Below are 22,036 nucleotides of genomic sequence, written 5' to 3'. Positions count from 1 at the left end.
GATCTTACAATTACCCCCTCAAGGTAACTAGTAAATGGGTCCTCTGATCTCCTACCAGTTCATTTCTTTATTCATGGACCTTAGTCAGAGAGTGAGGAAACAATGAGAACTGTCTTTTATAGGAGTGACAGTGATGAGGGGATTATAGGACGAGTGTCCCCACCCCCTCTATCACTCATTGCCATCTTCCCAACACAAGAAGTCCTGCGCTTCCTTATTTAGTCCATGATTTAGTCATGAATAACAGCGGGGCTGAGCCCCACCAGAGGTCAGAGAGTGAGGATAGGGGAAGAACAACCAAGATGAAGACTGGACTGATCCAGAAAACAACCATCATTGGGTTTTTGACTCCTCCCTCATTATCACTTTCTGTTTAAGGTTCCAGAGTTTGAAGATATTATCACATTATTATCAACATGTAAAAGTCTGTGTTCTAATCAAATCATCAGATATAAAATGTCCAGCTGGTAGAAAATGGGTGCAAAAGAAGTAAGTCCTATGTAATGTACAACTTATTATATGGGATACAACAGTTAGGATTTTATAGTATCAGAATGATGTAATGGACAACATGAGTATATAGCGCAGGGGTCAGGAGTATATAATGTAGAATATAAATTATACAGCATAAGGGTCAGGACTCATAATATTGGTATTCAGTAATCAGTGGAAGCGTAAATGTTTACATGAAACAAGTTGCAGAGGTCCCACACCGCTGCCTCCCATCTCCTGAGACTGCACTCAGTGACTTGGGTCTGAGACTATACAGACATATCCCTCCACCCGGCACAGCCAGCAGACAACAGAGCAAGTAATCCTGGGAGAATTGTTCTATCAGACATTTTGCCATACCCGAGTATGGGGCAGAAGACTCAAAGCACATACCCCATGTGCCTAGGTCTAGTAACGTCTATGGTGAAAATGAACATTTTGCTGCCAGCTAAACCCCAGAATCCCCAGAACACAGCTCAGGAAAGTGACCAGGGGATTACAGGCTGATATCACCCAGTCCTTGCCCTACTCTGGACCAATCAGTGATAAGTATGGGTGGAGGAATGTATTTAGTGTTAATGACCCACCTGTGCTGATCTCTGTAGGAGTGTCCTCCTCTATAAATGTCCCCGTTATTCCATCCTCCTGCATAGACTGCTGATCATCCATCACATACCTCTCTTCTTCTTCTGCTTTAACCTCAAATTCTATATCGATTGGATCTCCACTCTAAATCAATAAAATAAGAGGGAATATCATCTGTAAGATATAAGCTCACATAAAAATAAATCCACACATTGTCTCCATAAGACTGTTTTATAAGCTCTGTCCCACCAACCTTGTAACAGTGATGGATGGTGTGATCTCCCTGTGTGGAATCCCAGGAATACAGAGGACGGGGACATCTCTCTGGTGGGTTCCTGGTATTAGGTGGCTCCATAATATCCTTGTATCCTTCTGATAACTCTTCCATCACTCCATCCTCCTCTTTATACTCTTCTTTAACATCAATATTATCACCCCTGAGGTTTCCACTCTGAAAGGTGTAATAAAACATTCATTGTAACAAACATGCTGTGTATAGGGGGCGTGTCCAAGCCGCAGACCAAGATGGCCGCTTGGCTCTAAAACTCCCTGCCACACCGGGTCTCTATCGCAGCTCACAGCACACTAGACAGCCACTTTCAGCCACAAACGGGGACACAAACATTGGGGAACAAAGAGGCTATGTCCCGCAGAAGAAATCAGAAACAAGGGGCCGCACCGCCTAACAGATTTCTTCATGCAGATGACCAGCAAGCATGCACAAGATGGCGCCCAGGAGAATGGCTACTCTCCTCTTCCTCCTCACACAGAGCCTTTACCTCCTACTCTCTGACATGGATGACTCCTCACAACAGCAAGACAACCCCACAGCTTCTGATAGATGTAAGAGAGCTGTAGAATCACCTGCACACTCTCCACAGAAACTTCCACAGAAGCATCACTGGGCAGACATCCCTGAGTCAGCAGCAGACACTCCAGCAGAGCACATGGCACTCCTAGCTGCCTTCCTTGCATCAGATGCCCCTGCCTCTGAAAACTACATTAAGGCTATGTTATTATCCCTCCATTCTGGTCTGCATTCTGAGCTACGCTCCTCAGTGTCCCACCTTACTCACAGAATAGATGGCATAGAAGACCGCACAGATCACCTAGAATCACAGTTAGGAGTGATCATAAAAGCACATGATGAAATGGAGGATGCTCATGAGGAACAGACGGACATGATCCATAAACTACAAATTGAAGGTTGCAGATTTAGAGGATCGCTCCCGCCACAATCATTTAAAGATAAGAGGAATCCCTGAAGCTGTTAAACCACAAGAGCTCATACCTTACTTGCAGCAGCTTTTCCTAAAGCTCATCCCAGATCTCACACCTAAAGATTTACTAATGGATAGAGCACACAGGATCCCCAAACCAACACATCTGCCTTACGCAGTCCCTAGAGACGTGCACCAGGACCTGTCTACACAACCTCAAAATTGAGAAAAGAATATACCCCTATCACTGCGATTTTGAGAGACCACAATATAGTTTACTGCTGGGGCTTCCCCACCAAATTGCTGGTCACATATCAGAGCCAACAAATCACCATCACATCCCCTAAAGATGGCTACAAGATGCTCCATAACTGGGGCCTAACACCTTCTATCATCTACAAGTTGCCCAAGTAACAACGCAATCCGTAAATCCTGAGAGATATGCTGCATAGCAATCGCAAAACCTACCTGATGCTCTCATGACCATTTTCTAAAAAATACTGGACTCTACACAAACCCCAGAGAAGATTCCATCGATGAAAAAAATGGGAAGATACCCTGGACTTTTCCACAGACCTAACATCTTGGCACTTCGCAACACACCTCACCTTGAAAGCCCCTAGATGCATATCGCACTGGGAAACAGCGCAAAAAATACTCCACCATTGGTATTACACGCCAACAAAATTACCCCGCTTTTCTCTATCCCGTTCACCTGCTTGTTGGAGAAATTGCAGAGGCATTGGGTCCACATTACAAGTCTGGTGGTCCTGCCCTCCGCTCCTTCCCTTCTGGCAATCTGTTCAAACACTCATCACCAACATCTCTACAAAAATCACACCCCAACTGGCATTGCTAGGCTTGGGTATGGGAACATGGGATTCTTCTCATCATATCATCCTTACCCACACCCTAATTGCAGCTAGACTTTCCATAACAAGGAACTGGAATATCATATCGCCACCTTCTTCGTCCCCCAACTCCTTAATTAAGATCTACAAATGGAACTTATGTTCACCATAGCAAACCTGACCCTGCCTAAATTCCAGAGCGAATGGGCTCCATGGCTCAATTACTTCAATACTGACACCGCCACCTTACTTTGTTGATTACACAGTACTACTCTCTGTTGAACCTGACGATGCCTACCCTATAAGCTGAACACAACCCTCTCTCTCTGCCTAATTGCTTAAGTATAAAGTTGTCCACTACCTCGCCATAACACCCCCTCTCTCCCCCATGTACCTGGATCTGAAATCTGGACTCCATAACATATATATAAAAGCAGAATTCTTAGGACAATTTGTATTCACTAACGTTTTCTTGATTGTCATATTGTATATTGCATCACCTATGCCTTACGATGCACTCATAAGTAAAAGTTTGTAAAAATTGCAAAACTTTAATAAAAAAAAAAAAAACATGCTGTGTATAAATCACAACTACCAATAAATGTCAATCATCTACCTGATGATGGTGAGGGATGGTGTGATCTTCCTGTGTGGAATCCGTGGAATACAGAGGACAGGGACATCTCTCTGGTGGGTTTCTGTAGCTGGATGACTCCACTATGGTGTCCTGGTACAGATCTTTATGTTCTTTTAGATACTCTGACTCCTCCATCACCCCATCCTCATCATCCTCCTCTTTTATCTCTTCTTTAACCTCAACTTTAGAATCTCTCAGGTTTCCACTCTGAATATAGAATAAAAATTACAAGAATAGTAACAATGCAGGCAATGTACAGATCCTAATGATACTATCGGTGATTGTTCCTCATCTACCTGATGATGGTGAGAGATGGTGTGATCTTCCTGTGTGGAATCCCGGGAATACAGAGGACGGGGACATCTCTCTGGTGGGTTCCCATTACTGGATCCATCTGTAGGAAACACACACACTGACTGAATACATTGTTTCTATGTGTTTTAGGGGTGTACCCAATGGGTTTTTTGATGCCGAAACCGAAAATGACCGATACCGAATATGACTGTATATATTTTAAATAAAATGTATACGTTTTTATATAACACATTGCTAATAGTATTAGCAAAATTTCCATGCGGTGCACCTCTAGCAGATATGATGCAGGAGATGGTCAGAGACTGCAGACAAGGTACAGGAGATGGTCAGAGACTGCAGACATGGTACAGGAGATGGTCAGAGACTGCAGACATGGTACAGGAGATGGTCAGAGACTGCAGACATGGTACAGGAGATGGTCAGAGACTGCAGACATGGTACAGGAGATGGTCAGAGACTGCAGACATGGTACAGGAGATGGTCAGAGACTGCAGACATACTACAGGAGATGGTCAGAGACTGCAGACATACTACAGGAGATGGTCAGAGACTGCAGACATACTAGAGGAGATGGTCAGAGACTGCAGACATAATACAGGAGATGGTCAGAGACTGCAGACATGATACAGGAGATGGTCAGAGACTGCAGACATGATACAGGAGATGGTCAGAGACTGCAGACATACTACAGGAGATGGTCAGAGACTGCAGACATACTACAGGAGATGGTCAGAGACTGCAGACATGGTACAGGAGATGGTCAAAGACTGCAGACATGGTACAGGAGATGGTCAAAGACTGCAGACATGGTCAAACACTGCAGACATGGTACAGGAGATGGTCAGAGACTGCAGACATACTACAGGAGATGGTCAGAGACTGCAGACATACTACAGGAGATGGTCAGAGACTGCAGACATGATACAGGAGATGGTCAGAGACTGCAGACATGATACAGGAGATGGTCAGAGACTGCAGACATACTACAGGAGATGGTCAGAGACTGCAGACATACTACAGGAGATGGTCAGAGACTGCAGACATGGTACAGGAGATGGTCAGAGACTGCAGACATGGTACAGGAGATGGTCAAAGACTGCAGACATGGTACAGGAGATGGTCAAAGACTGCAGACATGGTACAGGAGATGGTCAGAGACTGCAGACATACTACAGGAGATGGTCAGAGACTGCAGACATACTACAGGAGATGGTCCGAGACTGCAGACATGATACAGGAGATGGTCAGACACTGCAGACATGATACAGGAGATGGTCAGAGACTGCAGACATACTACAGGAGATGGTCAGAGACTGCAGACATACTACAGGAGATGGTCAGAGGCTGCAGACATGGTACAGGAGATGGTCAGAGACTGCAGACATGGTACAGGAGATGGTCAGAGACTGCAGACATGATACAGGAGATGGTCAGAGACTGCAGACATACTACAGGAGATGGTCAGAGACTGGGGACATACTACAGGAGATGGTCAGAGACTGGGGACATACTACAGGAGATGGTCAGAGACTGGGGACATGGTACAGGAGATGGTCAAAGACTGCAGACATGGTACAGGAGATGGACAGAGACTGCAGACGTGATACAGGAGATGGTCAGAGACTGCAGACATAGTACAGGAGATGGTCAAAGACTGCAGACATAGTACAGGAGATGGTCAGAGACTGCAGACATGGTACAGGAGATGGTCAGAGACTGCAGACATGGTACAGGAGATAGCCAGAGACTGCAGACGTGATACAGGAGATGGTCAGAGACTGCAGACGTGGTACAGGAGATGGTCCGAAACTGCAGACATAGTACAGGAGATGGTCCGAAACTGCAGACATAGTACAGGAGATGGTCAGAGACTGCAGATGTGGTACAGGAGATGGTCAGAGACTGCAGATGTGGTAAAGGAGATCAATGCAGCCTCACCAGTGTCCATTAAATGCAGCTTCACCAGTGCCTGTCCGATGCAGCCTACCAGTCAGATGTAGCAAGCCTGCCTGTGCCCTTCATGCAGCCTCACCAGTGTCTGTGCCCATCAGATGCTGCAGCCTGCCAGTCCCTGTCATGCAGCCTCACCAGTGCCTGTGCCCATATGTAGCAGCCCACCAGTGCCCGTGCCCATCAGATGCAGCAGCCTGCCAGTGCCTGGTAATGCATGTCATGCTGTGTGTCAGAGTTGGATCTGAATCGCTGTGCAGCCGATGTAACGATGTCCGGCCTCCTATGACACACGGCACAATGATTCCTAGCATTGGATCAGAGTGCCATCTATCACACGAGGTGAGACATCGATACATCGGGTGCATGGCGATTCAGATCCAGCTCTGACACACAGCGTGACATGCATTACCAGGCACTGGTAGGCTGTGTATGACAGGAGTGAGAAGAGGAGGAGGGAGGGGAGACTCTGAGGGGTGTGCCGGTGTTACTGGCAATATTTCTCTTTCGGCAAAGTGCCGAAAACACCATTTTCGGCCCAAATTTCGGTGCATCCCTAATGGGGGATCTAGGTGGACCCTCCGTACTGCTCTCTCCTTTACAATAAAGTCTCCTCTTACCCGGTGATGTGAGGGGCAGCTGATTGTCCATCATGACGTCCTTGTAGGGATCCTTGTGTTCTTATAAATACTTCCACTCCTCCATGGAGAAATAGACAGTGACATCCTGACACCTTATAGGAACCTGACACACACAATGATACAGTCACCATCCAGACACATCCCTTGTCTGTTACTGGATAATGTCCCAGAATTCCCAGCACCGCTCACCTCTCCTCCATGATCTCTCTGGTGACTTCTAGAATCTTCTTTGTATTTCTCTATTCTATCAGGGAGGGAGGTGGGGGCAATGTGATGGTCATATGATCTCCAGACTTCACAGGAGGAAAACTGTAGGATATGAACACAAATAGTAAAATCAAATGATATCGCAGAATCCTCCTCACCTCATCATTCAGGTCTCCATTTTATTAAAGCCCCACTGCAGACTGAGGTATAATTTACTGACACAGGACTCCCACACTATGCAGGTTCAAAGCTTGTTGCAGGCATTCTGACGTCATTACATACAATGCAGGACCAACAGTCCCACTTTGCTAAGGGTCTGCCCACATCTTAAGAGCATCAGAAAAAAAAAAAAAGAGATGGAGGGACATTGGGAGAAGGAGCTGTGAGGTCAGTGTGATGTCATAGGACATATTGACTCTGGATGGAGGGACATTTGAATGGGGAGATTTGAGGGGCCCTCTATATGAGGCTCCTGTGCAAACCAAATCATTGTTCCTGGGTGAAGAGTGAACTTTGACCTTTACCATACAGAAATATGACAGGAATTTGTGAAAGTAAGCTCTCATGTGATCAGGTGACGTGCGGAGGAACGGAGTGTAAATATGAGACAATTTTCTCCAGAGCTCCTAATGGTGGGGATGGATTTTGCTGAGTGCTGGTGCCAAGTTTCCACCCCCCAGGGTCACTGCAGGTGTGGAGAAAAGCTGTGTAAGAGGATATGGAGGAGAGATGAGGAGGAGATCCAGGAATCAGGATAAAGGTCAGGACAAGCAACAGACGAGCGCATCCAAGAGATGAAGCCGGGGTCACTACACAGAAAATCAATCCAAGGAAACAGGCAGGACGAGGAATAGCAAGAAGGAGCTCAGAGACAAATGAGAATATTGCTCAGCCAATGGGAGATTATCTCAGCATGACTTACATAATGAAGGAGATGAGGGGGAGGGGAGGAAGTCACTTATGGTGACCATAGAGACATGGAAATTCAGCTGGTTCAGCAGGGATCGGTCACATTTCCATCCATGTGTGGTCACTACTGGATAAAAGTCACTTGATCAGCGGCTGCAGTAGGGTTGCCACCTGTACAGGATTCATCCGGACAACCCGGGTTCTGAATCATGTTTTCAGACTGCCTGAAACCCGGACAGACCATTCGGGCAGGGGGAGCTTCATTAGCATACTTGCTCATTGCTTCTCAATAAATACACACACACTGTGCTGCTGTGTGTTAGGAATCTGAAGCTCTCTTCTGTCTCCCCCCCCCCACCTCTCCAGGCTCCTGCAGGGTCTCTGTTATCTCTGACCCCCCCTCCAATCACTAGTGCCGTGTTCTGAGAGAACAGGTAGGCGGAGCTGAGGAGATCACTGTGGCTCCTGTCAGGCTGGCTGCTGCTCACTACATGCAGGGAGGAGGTGAGCCGACTTTATTTTTCTAAGGAAAGTTTTCATGGGCGGAAAGTTTCAGGAGGATTTCTTTTGCATCTATTGCATTGAAGGGTTAAGATAAGGAGAATCAGAAGAGACAGCAAGGGAGTGTGTGGGGGGGGAGGGGGGACTCTGCAGCCCAATCACAGTATCTCCCAAGCAGCACACATACCTATCTATACAAACATCCCGATCCTCCGTCCAGATTATGTTCATTTATGACCATTCACTTAACCCCGTGTATATGTGGTGAGTCTACACCTCTGATTGTACAGACTCAGAGTTTGGATAACACAGAGTTATATGAATGGCCATACATTACCTTCACATCAGCTGTACATACAGTAGGTGACCGCGATATTGTGTCAATCTCGCCACATTTCTCGGCGAGATTTGACACCTGCGAGCCCCGTCGCGGGAGCCAGCGCCGAGATGGCTCACTCATCGCGAAAGGAAAACTTTGTTTTCCTTTCGCGATGAGTGACAGGCAGTGCTGACAGCTGTCTGGTATGAATCCTGAGGGGGAACGCCGCACCAAATTTTAAATGAAAAAACCGGCGTGGGTCCCCCCCCCGGGGGCATACCAGGCCCTTAGGTCTGGTATGGATTGTAAGGGGAACCCCCTATGCCGAAAAATCAGTGTGGGGGTCCCCCCAAAATTCATACCAGACCCTTATCCGAACACGCAGTCCGGCCGGTCAGGAAAGGGGGTGGGGATGAGCGAGCGCCCCCCCTCCTGAGCCGTACCAGGCCGCATGCTTGGGGGGGTGGGTGCCTTGGGGGGGGTGCCCTGCGGGCCCCCCCACCCCAAAACACTTTGTCCCCATGTTGATGAGGACAAGGGCCTCTTCCCGACAACCCTGGCCGTTGGTTGACGAGGTCTGCGGGCTTATTGGAATCCGGGAGCCCCCTTTAATAAGGGGGCCCCCAGATCCCTGCCCCCCACCCTGTGTGAATGAGTAGGGGGTACCCCTACCCATTCACCTAGGGAAAAGTGTCAATAAAAAAAACCACAGTACACAGGTTTTAAGACTAATTTATTAGGCAGCTCCGGGTCTTCTTCCGACTTCGGGGGGGGGGGGTTTCTTCCGACTTCTCCCGGTGTTCCGCTTCTTCTACCGGGCCCCTCCGCTATCTTCTTCCAGCTCTTTTGCCAGCGAGGGGCCGCTGTCTTGTTGCCGCTGTCCTGTCGCCGTTGTCTTGTCGCTTCTTCCGATGTTGACACGACGCTCTCTCCAGCTGGAATGCTGTGTGCGAGCTGCGGTGACCCCGCCCCCATCTGACGTCATGGTCCCAGCATGCGCAGGGACTCTGGCCTCATAAGGGGGCGTGACCCCAGAGTCCCTGCGCATGCTGGGACCGTGACGTCACAAGGGGGCGGGGTCACCGCCTATATAAATGACTCCGCAGCTTGCACAAAGCATTCCAGCCGGAGAGAGCGTCGTGTCAACATCGGAAGAAGAGAAGAAGCGACGAGACAGCGGCGGCAAGACAGCGGCGACAAGACAACGGCAGCAGACCGGGCCCCTCGTTGGCAAAAGAGCTGGAAGAAGATAGCGGAGGGGCCCGGGAGAAGAAGCGGAACACCGGGAGAAGTCGGAAGAAACCCCCCTCCGAAGTCGGAAGAAGACCCCATACTCACACAGGGTGGGGGGCCGGCTTATTAAAAGGGGCTCCCGGATTCCGATAAGCCCCCCGCCCACAGACCCCGACAACCAACGCCCAGGGTTGATGGGAAGAGGCCCTTGTCCTCATCAACATGGGGACAAGGTAATTCGGGGTGGGGGGCCCGCAGGGCGCCCCCCCTCCCCCAAGGCACTCACCCCATGTTGAGGGCATGCGGCCTGGTACGGCTCGGGGGGGGGGCGCTCGCTCGTCCCCACACCCTTACCTGACTGGCCGGGCTGCGTGCTCTGATAAGGGTCTGGTATGGATTTTGGGGCAACCCCCACACCGATTTTTCAGCGTAGGGTGTTCCCCTTACAATCCATACCAGACCTAAGGGCCTGGTGTGCCCCTGGGGGGGGACCCACGCCGGTTTTTTCATTTAAAATTTGGCGTGGCGTTCCCCCTCAGGATTCATACCAGACAGCTGTCAGCACTGCCTGTCACTCATCGGGAAAAGAAAACAAAGTTTTCCTTTCCCGATGAGTGAGCCAGCGCGACATGCACAGCACCCTGTCGCCGAGAACCAGCGCGATGGTATCGCGCTGGAAACACAATCTCGCGGTCAGGTACTGTACAGAGTGCTGGGGGCTGACATCTTATAACAGGAGATTGTTTCCATTGAGTAATATTGTTGTATATATTAGTAGATGAGCGCAACAGCTTTTCTTTTTATTATAGACATCACTATCTGACCACTTCTCAGCCCCCAACTCCCCCCAGCTTACATCACCCCCAGACCACTTCATACAGACATCACTCAAAGCTGCTTCCTACCCCACCAGCTGAGGGACATCATTCCATGGTCACCCCACAGACACTGCAAGTAATCCCTCCCCATACTGCCCACATCATACCCTCCGCATTCCTCTCCCGTACATACTGCCCCCACCATTCCCTCCGCACTCCTCTCCCATACATACTGCCCCATCATACCCTCCGCACTCCTCTCCTGTACATTCTGCCCCCATCATACCCTCCGCACTCCTTTCCCGTACATACTGCCCCATCATACCCTCCGCACTCCTCTCCCGTACATACTGCCCCCATCATACCCTCCGCACTCCTCTCCCGTACATACTGCCCCCATCATACCCTCCACACTCCTCTCCCGTACATACTGCCCCCATCATACCCTCCACACTCCTCTCCCGTACATACTGCCCCCGTCATACCCTCCACACTCCTCTCCCGTACATACTGCCCCCATCATACCCTCCACACTCCTCTCCCATACATACTGCCCCCATTATACCCTCCGCACTCCTCTCCCGTACATACTACCCCCATCATACCCTCCGCACTCCTCTCCTGTACATACTGCCCCCATTATACCCTCCGCACTCCTCTCCCATACATACTGCCCCCATTATACCCTCCGCACTCCTCTCCCGTACATACTGCCCCCATCATACGCTCCACACTCCTCTCCTGTACATACTGCCCCCATTATACCCTCCGCACTCCTCTCCCGTACATACTGCCCCCATTATACCCTCCGCACTCCTCTCCCGTACATACTGCCCCCATTATACCCTCCGCACTCCTCTCCCGTACATACTGCCCCCATCATACCCTCCGCACTCCTCTCCCGTACTTACTGACCCCCATCATACCCTCCAGAAATTTTTATTAATCACAAAACTATATGTATAGTGTATACTACATGAAAAATTGCCTTTCATTGCATTCCGAGAGCGGAGGAGCGCCCCCTATTGTCAGAATACAATAGTGCAGTGGGGAAGATGACCCCATCACCCTCCAATGTGGGAATCGTTTCAGTTTTTTTACTCATCCCGCTAGCTAAACGATACAACTGAACCATGTATGGCCAGTTTTGGAAACAAGATATATTAACCACTTCCTGCCCGTCCTATAGCGGATTGACGTCCGGGAAGTGGTTCTGTTATCCTGACTGGACGTCATATGACGTCCAGCAGGATAACATGCCGCAGCGCGCCCCCGGGGGTGCGCATCGCGGCGATCGGTGGAGCGGTGTGTCAGTCTGACACACCGCTACACTGATCTTGGTAAAAAGCCTCCGGCGGAGGCTCTTTACCACGTGATCAGCCGTGTCCAATCACGGCTGATCACGCTGTCAATAGGAAGAGCCGTTGATCGGCTCTTCCTCACTCGCGTCTGACAGACGCGATTAGAGGAGAGCCGATCGGCGGCTCTCCTGGCAGGGGGGGTCTGCGCTGATTGTTTATCAGCGCAGCCCCCCCGCAGATCACCACACTGGACCACCAGGGATCGCCACTAGGACCACCAGGGAAGGGGCAACATGTGGATGGCCAGGTATGTACCCCATGGCCATCCACATGTGCCCAGTGAGCCAAATCTGTGCCAATCAGTGCCCACAAATGGGCACTGATTGGCACCATTATGTTGCAGTGATGCCCAGCAATGCCACCCTTAGGGGCATCACTGCAAACAAGCAGTGCCAGCGTGCCACCCATCAGTGTCCATTCATGCCACCTGTCAGTGCCCATCCGTGCCCATCCATGCCCATCTGTGCCAACTATCAGTGCCACCTATGAGTGCCCATCAATGCCACCTATGAGTGCCCATCAATGCCACCTATGAGTGCCCATCAGTGCCGCCTATAAGTGCCCATCTGTGCCACCTATGAGTGCCCATCACTGCCGCATACCAGTGCCACCTATCAGTGCCCATCAGTGCCGCCTATCAGTGCCGCCTATCAGTGCCCATCATCAGTGCCCGTCAGTGCCACCTCATCGGTGCCACCTCATCGGTGCCCATCAGTGCCGCCGTATCAGTGCCCGTCAGTGCAGCCATATCAGTGCCCGTCATTGAAGAAGAAAACGTACTTATTTACAAAAAAGTTTTAACAGAAACAAAGAAAAACTTGTTTTTTTTCAAAATTTTCGGTCTTTTTTTATTTGTTGCGCAAAAAATAAAAACCGCAGAGGTGATCAAATACCACCAAAAGAAAGCTCTATTTGTGGGAACAAAATGATAAAAAATTTGTTTGGGTACAGTGTAGCATGACCGCGCAATTGTCATTCAAATTGCGACAGCGCTGAAAGCTGAAAATTGGTCTGGGCGGGAAGGTGTATAAGTGCATGGTATTGAAGTGGTTAAGCATCAACTATTCCCGTTGAAGGGGTTAATCTACATATTACCTTCTCTGCCGCCAGATCCTGCAGTGTCTTCTCTCTACGCCCTTCCAAATGGAACTTCCTGTCTGTATCTGGCATCACTTCCTGTCTGTAACTGACATCACTTCCTGTCTGTATTCCATAGAGACTTTTTTTACCGGGTAGAGATGAGATCACCACCTTGTGGAGCTCAGAGGAACTGCAGCTTAAGAAACATCTCATAGCGTGAACACAGCTGTTTCCAAGTATAGACACTGACACTGTGAAATGAAGACACTGCAAGCTGTTTGAGGAGTCGTGTTGAATTTTATAAAAGGAAAAGCAAACACAGAACAGGAAACAAGAAGTACAAGCAATGCAATATTACCATAGAGTATATTACAATAGAGTCACAGTATTTGTATAAGAACTCCATAACACCTCCCTTTTTTTACATTCAATCCAAAAATCTGTAAACAACCTAAAAACAGATTGTGAACAGTCTTAAACATAACATACTGTGTTACTGGAAGATACACTACAGATGAGTCTATTTGGCGGTCTTCAAACTAGGGTTGCCACCTCATCCCTTTAAACCCGAACACATATTAATTATGTAGGTTCTGTGGCTGATTAAGGTGGTAATTAAACTCACTTGGTGAATGATCTGCATTTATTAGCCTCAGAATCTGTGTAATTCAAAGGCGTTCAGGTTTAAAGGGATGAGGTGGCAACCCTACTTGAAACTCGAACGCTGCACAAGACCACAGTGATTTTGCCTGGGGAATCCTGTTCAGCTCCAGAAGGTGTTGAAGAGCTGCTCTCTTTCCTGGCTGGTGTGTTTGGTACAGAAGAATTTACTGGTATATGTGGCTTCATTATGTCATCCTCGTGGTATCCTTCAGATATGACCGTAGTATTGTCTATACCTTGCTTACATGGTCCAGTAGGACAAGGAGTATTGTAGGACTAGGGGCATTGAGTGCCCAGGGAGGATCATGTGCAGGATGCTCATAGGTAGGGATGAGCCGAACACCCCCCGGTTCGGTTCACGACAGAACATGCAAACAGACCAAAAATTTGTGCAAACACGCGAACCATGTTAACCACTTAAGCCCCGGACCATGTCGCTGGCCAAAGACCAGAGCACTTTTTTTGTGATTTGGCAAAAACGGCGCCCGGTCTCCCGGCCGACCAGTGCGCATGTGCGGACCGGCGCTCTCTGACGATGTCACAGAGTGCATCCCAGCATAGAAAAGCAAAGCTTGGCGGTCGTGCTTGCCCAAAAGTGATGTTAAGACAGCAAGGGACAGAGAACCTGTCTTGGGGGACTTATATACAGTGGGGACGGAAAGTATTCAGACCCCCTTAAATTTTTCACTCTGTTATATTGCAGCCATTTGCTAAAATCATTTAAGTTCATTTTTTTCCTCATTAATGTACACACAGCACCCCATATTGACAGAAAAACACAGAATTGTTGACATTTTTGCAGATTTATTAAAAAAGAAAAACTGAAATATCACATGGTCCTAAGTATTCAGACCCTTTGCTCAGTATTTAGTAGAAGCCCCTTTTGATGAGTCTTTTTGGGAAAGATGCAACAAGTTTTTCACACCTGGATTTGGGGATCCTCTGCCATTCCTCCTTGCAGATCCTCTCCAGTTCTGTCAGGTTGGATGGTAAACGTTGGTGGACGGCCATTTTTAGGTCTCTCCAGAGATGCTCAATTGGGTTTAAGTCAGGGCTCTGGCTGGGCCATTCAAGAACAGTCACGGAGTTGTTGTGAAGCCACTCCTTCGTTATTTTAGCTGTGTGCTTAGGGTTGTTGTCTTGTTGGAAGGTAAATCTTCGGCCCAGTCTGAGGTCCTGAGCACTCTGGAGAAGGTTTTCATCCAGGATATCCCTGTACTTGGCCGCGTTCATCTTTCCCTCGATTGCAACCAGTCGTCCTGTCCCTGCAGCTGAAAAACAACCCCACAGCATGATGCTGCCACCACCATGCTTCACTGTTGGGACTATATTGGACAGGTGATGAGCATTGTCTGGTTTTCTCCACACATATCGCTTAGAATTAAGGCCAAAACGTTCTATCTTGGTCTCATCAGACCAAAGAATCGTATTTCTCACCATCTTGGAGTCCTTAAGGTGTTTTTTTAGCAAACTCCATGCGGGCTTTCATGTGTCTTGCACTGAGGAGAGGCTTCCGTTGGGCCACTCTGCCATAAAGCCCCGACTGGTGGAGGGCTGCAGTGATGGTTGACTTTCTACAACTTTCTCCCATCTCCCGACTGCATCTCTGGAGCTCAGCCACAGTGATCTTTGGGTTCTTCTTTACCTTTCTCACCAAGGCTCTTCTCCCTCGATAAAAAAAAAAAAACATCTCTCTTCAATCAATTACGGGTTTACACATTTTTACGATTATTGTCCTATGCTGCTTTTATGTGTATATATATCTATTTATCATTGTATGTATCCATTGATCACTTGTGACTATCATGTGGCCTCTAGTTTGACATATTGATGTACTCTTGATGCTTACTGCATGCGCTCATACATATGTGCGTAGGTATATTGAATGACATTTATTACAATGTTCTTCTTTTACATGCGGTCTACATTTGTGATATGGTTTGATACAGGCTCCATGATTAATAAACAACATTTTTCATTCACCTCCTGATGTCCGTGGACCTCATTTAAAGTCCCAAACTCCCTTCTTTTTCTCTGAACTAGGGATGGAGGCGCATTCCCCATGCGCCTCATTCAAAGTCCCGAAAATTCCAATATCCTTCCGCAATTAGGGATGGAGGTCCACGGACAGAGTTAGCAGTGTTCCCCTGCTACTCACAGGTTAGGTTTTTTTTTTTTTTTTTTTTTTCTTTCAGTCCTGGAAGGTTTTTTTACCTTGTCCGGGTTCATACACACTCTCAATGGACACAACCATGTGTGTCCATGGGATTAGGCAGCACAGCTCGTTACACACACTTTCCCTTCCTGGGGAATGATGTGGTTTTTGAATCACCAGGGCTGCCTTATTGTCCGATATCCGGGAGCTGCGATGCGCTCTGTGTGTCCCCCTCCCCCCCCCCTCACTCCCCCCTGTCCTATCAGGATCAGGGGGAGTGTACGTGTGCAGGGGGCGGGCGGGCGCCCACAGCACATCGGCGCCACGCATCCTGCCGCACGGGTGATGTCAACTCTGACGTCACGGCGTACAGGCATTAGGTTTTCCATCTCGGCCGGTCAGCGGGGTCATGTGGGCATCCTCTGTGGGCGATGCTTTTCGCCCACATTGGAGCCCTTCCCTGCACATGTCGTGTCTGCATGACGCTGGTGTCTGCTAGCGTGCACGTGGTTGGGGCGGGTGTACATATATGGCCCCTCCCGACACAGTCTGGGCGCCGCAAACAGATGATGACAGACCTCACCATAGCACGTGTATATATCCTTTTGGGAAACATGTAAGCTCCTACTCAGCTACACTACTCACATATTTTTCATAACCAGTTAATATTTTTTTCTTTTTTTCCTCCCCCCCCCCGTCTTTTTGGTTTCACTTACCAATTAAGTCTGTGTTTGTTACTTTTTTCATTTATACCACATTCTATGGGGATTGGATGTGATTCATCTCTTCATTTTATTTTTCATTTTATTATTTATTTACTTACTTTTTTATTTTTTATTTTATTTTATTTTTCAATTTTTTATTCTTTTAACATTTTTATTTTTCATTTTCCCTTTTTCTTTCATCCCCAGCTGGGTTTCCCTTTTGTTGCTTTGACCTCTCTAATTTCAGTTTCCACGCATCTGATGCATATATATATATATCTTCATTATCCCATCAGTACAATATGGTATACTGATTATGCACCTTCCTTTTTCTTAGACCCCGCTTGGTAGTCATTGCTGGCAGATTACTGTCTCATCCTAAGATCTAGTGCTCCGGGCCCTGTGCATGTGTGGGGGGGGGGTTCTGTGCATGCGCCCCGCCAGTGCATGTTTCGGTCACCTCAGCTCCCGGTACGGACTACTAATATGGCCTTGACTCCATCATCACCACACCTCCTCTGCAATGATTTTATGTACTCAGTGGTCGCACGATTGCTTCCCCCGGCTACTATCGGTTGCATATATATTAATTGCCTACTTTACTACATTCCATAGATATGTTTGAGCACTGTGCCCCTGATGAGTGGTTTACACGAAACGCGTCGGACATTTTGTTACGCAGATACATGCTCACATCTTACCATCTCTCTTCAATCAATTACGGGTTTACACATTTTTACGATTATTGTCCTATGCTGCTTTTATGTGTATATATATATCTATTTATCATTGAATGTATCCATTGATCACTTGTGACTATCATGTGGCCTCTAGTTTGACATATTGATGTACTCTTGATGCTTACTGCATGCGCTCATAGATATGTGCGTAGGTATATTGAATGACATTTATTACAATGTTCTTCTTTTACATGCGGTCTACATTTGTGATATGGTTTGATACAGGCTCCATGATTAATAAACAACATTTTTCATTCACCTCCTGATGTCCGTAGACCTCATTTAAAGTCCCAAACTCCCTTCTTTTTCTCTGAACTAGGGATGGAGGCGCATTCCCCATGCGCCTCATTCAAAGTCCCGAAAATTCCAATATCCTTCTCCCTCGATAGCTCAGTTTGGCCGGACGGCCAGCTATAGGAAGGGTTCTGGTCATCCCAAACATTTTCCATTTAAGGCTTATGGAGGCCACTGTGCTCTTAGGAACCTTAAGTGCAGCAGAAATTTGTTTGTAACTTTGGCCAGATCTGTGCCTTGCCACAATTCTGTCTCTGAGCTCTTCAGGCAGTTCCTTTGACCTCATGATTCTAATTTGCTCTGACATGCACTGTGAGCTGTAAGGTCTTATATAGACAGGTGTGTGGCTTTCCTAATCAAGTCTAATCAGTATAATCAAACACAGCTGGACTCAAATGAGGGTGTAGAACCATCTCAAGGATGATCAGAAGAAATGGACAGCGCCTGAGTTAAATATATGAGTGTCACAGCAAAGGGTCTGAATACTTAGGACCATGTGATATTTCAGTTTTTCTTTTTTATTAAATCTGCAAAAATGTCAACAATTCTGTCTTATTCTGTAAATATGGGGTGCTGTGTGTACATTAATGAGGAAAAAAATGAACTTAAATGATTTTAGCAAATGGCTGCAATATAACAAAGAGTTAAAAATTTAAGGGGGTCTGAATACTTTCCGTCCCCACTGTACCCAGAACAGTGCCCCTGCAGGAGAAAAGGGACAGGAGGTGCAGAAAATGACAGGAGACAAACAAAGTCTCAGAGGGCAAAGGTAAGAAGGATGCATAGCTGGCCTCCCCAAACCTCACAAGCGCTGCAGTCACCAACCTTAAAGCTACACACAGCTACATATAACACTCCCCCCACATACATACATACATACATACCAACCAACATAAGAACACACCCATATATACACAAACATATATATATATATATATATATATATATATATATATACACAAACATATACACTTATATATATACACCTGCCCCATACCTATACATACACAACACACAAACATAAGCTGTACTTACAGCCGGCAGCAGGGGTGCCAGCAGACATATCTCTGTGGAGGGACTGAGAAAAAACAAAAAATAAATAAATGCTGGACCTATGGATATGATCCTAGCCACCGCCCACTCACCTAAATCGGGGCTCGAAAACTATCTCTGGAGAGAAAAGTCTCTTTCTTGGACCTTCCCCTCCATTACTAGCAAAAAGGCACAATTTGCCCATAGCCAAAATGGCACCCGTTCTCCTGGCCAACCAGTGCGCATGCGCGAACCGGCACTCTCTGACGATGTCACCGAGCGCGTCCCAGCATAGAAAAACAAAGCTGGGCGGCCACGCTCGCCCTAAAGGGATGTTAAGACAGCAAGGGACAGAGAACCTGTCTTGGGGGAGTAATATACCCAGAACGGTGCCACTGCAGGAGGAAAGGAACAGGGGGTGCAGAAAATGAGAAAGTGACAGGAGACAAAGCCTCAGAGGGCAAAGGTAAGAATGATGCATAGCTGGCCTCCCCAAACCTCACAAGCGCTGCAGTCACCAACCTTAAAGGGAGATTGCATTCCTAAAGAGGAAAAACTGCACAGCTTCATCGAGACCCACTGAAGGAGCTCCCAAGCTACTCCGGTGCCTTTAGCAGCCTGATACTGGAACTTCGCACTGGCAGAGGCTTAACCCAGAGGGAAGCTGCCTGAAGGCAGAGGTGGGAACACAGAACTAGACATGTGCGGTTCGTTTCGTACGAATTTCCGAAAATTAGTTCATTTGGAAGCCTCTGAAATACAAATTTCTATGCTTCCGAATTGTATACGAAATTTCGTTAATGAATTTCGGATCCAAATTCCATTACAACGAAAACGTGACTGACGTTTTGTTGACCAATCAGAGGTTTTCTTCTGCTGCTGAGTGAGGGTTGGGAAAATGACCTTTTTTAATATGGGAGTGGGAGACTGGTACTGGTAGTCGATTGGAGATTCAGAATCGGACAAAATAAGAATATTCGTTAATATTGTTTAATGATATCATATGGTGATTCCCTATTATATTAGACTAAAGAAAATGCCCCAATGCATTTCGACCTTAGGGGTTATGGTCTTCTTCAGGGGGTTCTTACATTTCTCAATCTGGTTTTGTTGGCACGTTTAATAATGCATATTGTAATATACCTGTATTGGATATTAATGATAATTGATTTTGCAAAATACTGAAATCTGTACATTTGATGTATCAACAGAAATGTAAGAACCCCCTGAAGAAGACCATAACCCCTAAGGTTGAAATGCATTTGGGGCATTTCCATACATTAAATGGTGCTTTAGTCTAATATTTTAGGGAATCACCATATGATACTCTTATTACAGCACAGAAAAACTATGTTATGATGAATGTTGTTTCCTAGCCTACTTTGTTTCGCTTTATGTACACTAGAGCTCATATTTTAATTCCTGTACTTTAATGATGTTTAATCGCCTTTTTGACAATAAAATCAATAACTTTTACAAAGATTTTGTCTCTCGATTGCTGCTAAAAAACCCCATGGGGAATTCTCCGAATCTTTTTCAAATTCTTGTATCGGGGTGTGCAGCTTTCTCAGACTCCTATACATGTGTCTTTCCATGCTAGAGCTTTAGGAAATTAACCTCTTATTCTTCCCAAGCTGGAGATCGCAAAATAAGTCTCGCTTCTACATAGAAACTGATCAGCTTACCTGTTTAAGGTCAACCTAGCATAACAAATCTTGTCTGACTTTGACCAACATTTTTAACAGAGCACTCTTAGGTACATGTATAGTGTAAGCTTTGAACTTGATGGAAAAAGAACCTAACCCTTGAAAGTTCACTTTTTGTGGGTGATGTAGTGGGGAAAGTACATTGCAAACATGATATTTACTCATTTTGATTTTTCTTTTGGCAGGGGATTACGGTTACCCGCAGCTGGCGTGGCTGATGGCTCCAGTTAGGTACCCCCAGAGCCAGGCAGAGCGTCTATACAATAAGGCTCATCAAAAATCAAGAAGCATTGTGGAGACCACATTTGGCCTTATCAAGAGATGATTTATGTGCCTGGCCAAGCCGGGGGAGAAATCCTGTACTCTCCTCGGGAAGGCTGCCAGGACAGGCCAAGAGCAGGAGGGGTGCGCCTGTAGAAACTCCCCATATAGTGTGACTTCTGGGTTCCTCAGTGACACTCCACATGTGGGACTCTTTTCTGCCCGAAATCACTACAGCAGCCACGCCCTAAAGGGTGTGGCAATACTACATGTGTGCCCCTATTTAGAATAAATTGGACGATTTGGCATGTTCTGCTGCTGACATATGTTGTGTCCATTGAAGCAGCTATTTTATTTAATAGCTAGTGACAGGACACAATTGTCCCAGATACTTAACAATAAAAATGAGAATTGGTGATGTGATTTGTTCTATTTATGCTCCATTGTATGTTTGTATATGTAGCTTCTTGTGTCCACCAGCAGAGGGAAGTTGGGTAGATGCCACAAATTCTGGAGGCATAAAATGGTTTCAGCGCTGTCCCTAATCTGTCATGAATGAAAAAAAAAGCACAGGCTTGAAAAATCATGGTCTAGCATGTCTTGAAGGTTATCCGTGTATCTGGAAAAAGGTGGGTTCTCATGTGCCTTGTATAATGGACCAAAAATATTGTTTGGAACATACAAGTGGGTCATGGCACATTGTAGTAAATCAAAAAGGCTCTGGCACTAAATCTAATTTATGGAAGATCAAACTGATTGCCCATTGTATTGTCACCTTTAAAGATATGAAAACATTAATTTATTGTGTTTATAATCACTTCTCTGTTCTTTTTAATGTATTAAAAGATTTGGTTAAAAGAAGAAAATCATTCAAAAGGCCCGTACACACGATCGGACTTTTTGACAACAAACAACATGCAAATGAGCTGTTTTACGGCAACATCCTACCGTGTGTACACTCCATCGGACAAACTTTTTCGGTTTTCATCGGACAAATGTTGGCTGTGCGAACAGACAAACTTGGCGGCAACAAAAGTCTGACGTCGGCAAGTCCGATCGTGTGTACACAAAACCATCGGACTTTAGTACAAAGTACAAACACGCATGCTCAGAACCAATGCAAAAGATCAGACAACAATACAGAAGTTGACCAAAGAGTGGCACCGGAGAATTGAACGTCCTCTTTTGAAGTGTCGTCAGTACGTTGAAACGTCATTACGTTCGTGTTTGTTGCCTGAAAAGTCCTGCCGTGTGTATGCTTAACAAGTTCACGGCCAACGCCCTTTGTACAGAAATCCACGGGAAAGTTTGTATAAAGTCCGATCGTGTGTACGAGGCTAAAGATATATTAGAAATAATAAG

General features: G+C 46.8%; 2 protein-coding genes across 3 annotated transcripts in view; both read right to left on the bottom strand.

Annotated features, from left to right (window-relative positions):
* The window catches only part of LOC141121865 (uncharacterized), a 306,769-nt gene that overhangs the window by 122,286 nt on the left and 162,447 nt on the right, over window positions 1-22,036 (bottom strand). The window lies entirely within an intron of this gene.
* Window positions 1-22,036, bottom strand: part of LOC141121907 (uncharacterized) — a 41,087-nt gene that overhangs the window by 1,937 nt on the left and 17,114 nt on the right. The gene's annotated exons all lie outside the window — the stretch shown is intronic.

Source organism: Aquarana catesbeiana, unplaced genomic scaffold, assembly GCF_042186555.1.
Source record: "Aquarana catesbeiana isolate 2022-GZ unplaced genomic scaffold, ASM4218655v1 unanchor233, whole genome shotgun sequence".
Classification (NCBI taxonomy): domain Eukaryota; kingdom Metazoa; phylum Chordata; class Amphibia; order Anura; family Ranidae; genus Aquarana; species Aquarana catesbeiana.
This window is presented reverse-complemented; position numbering and strand designations above follow the sequence as displayed.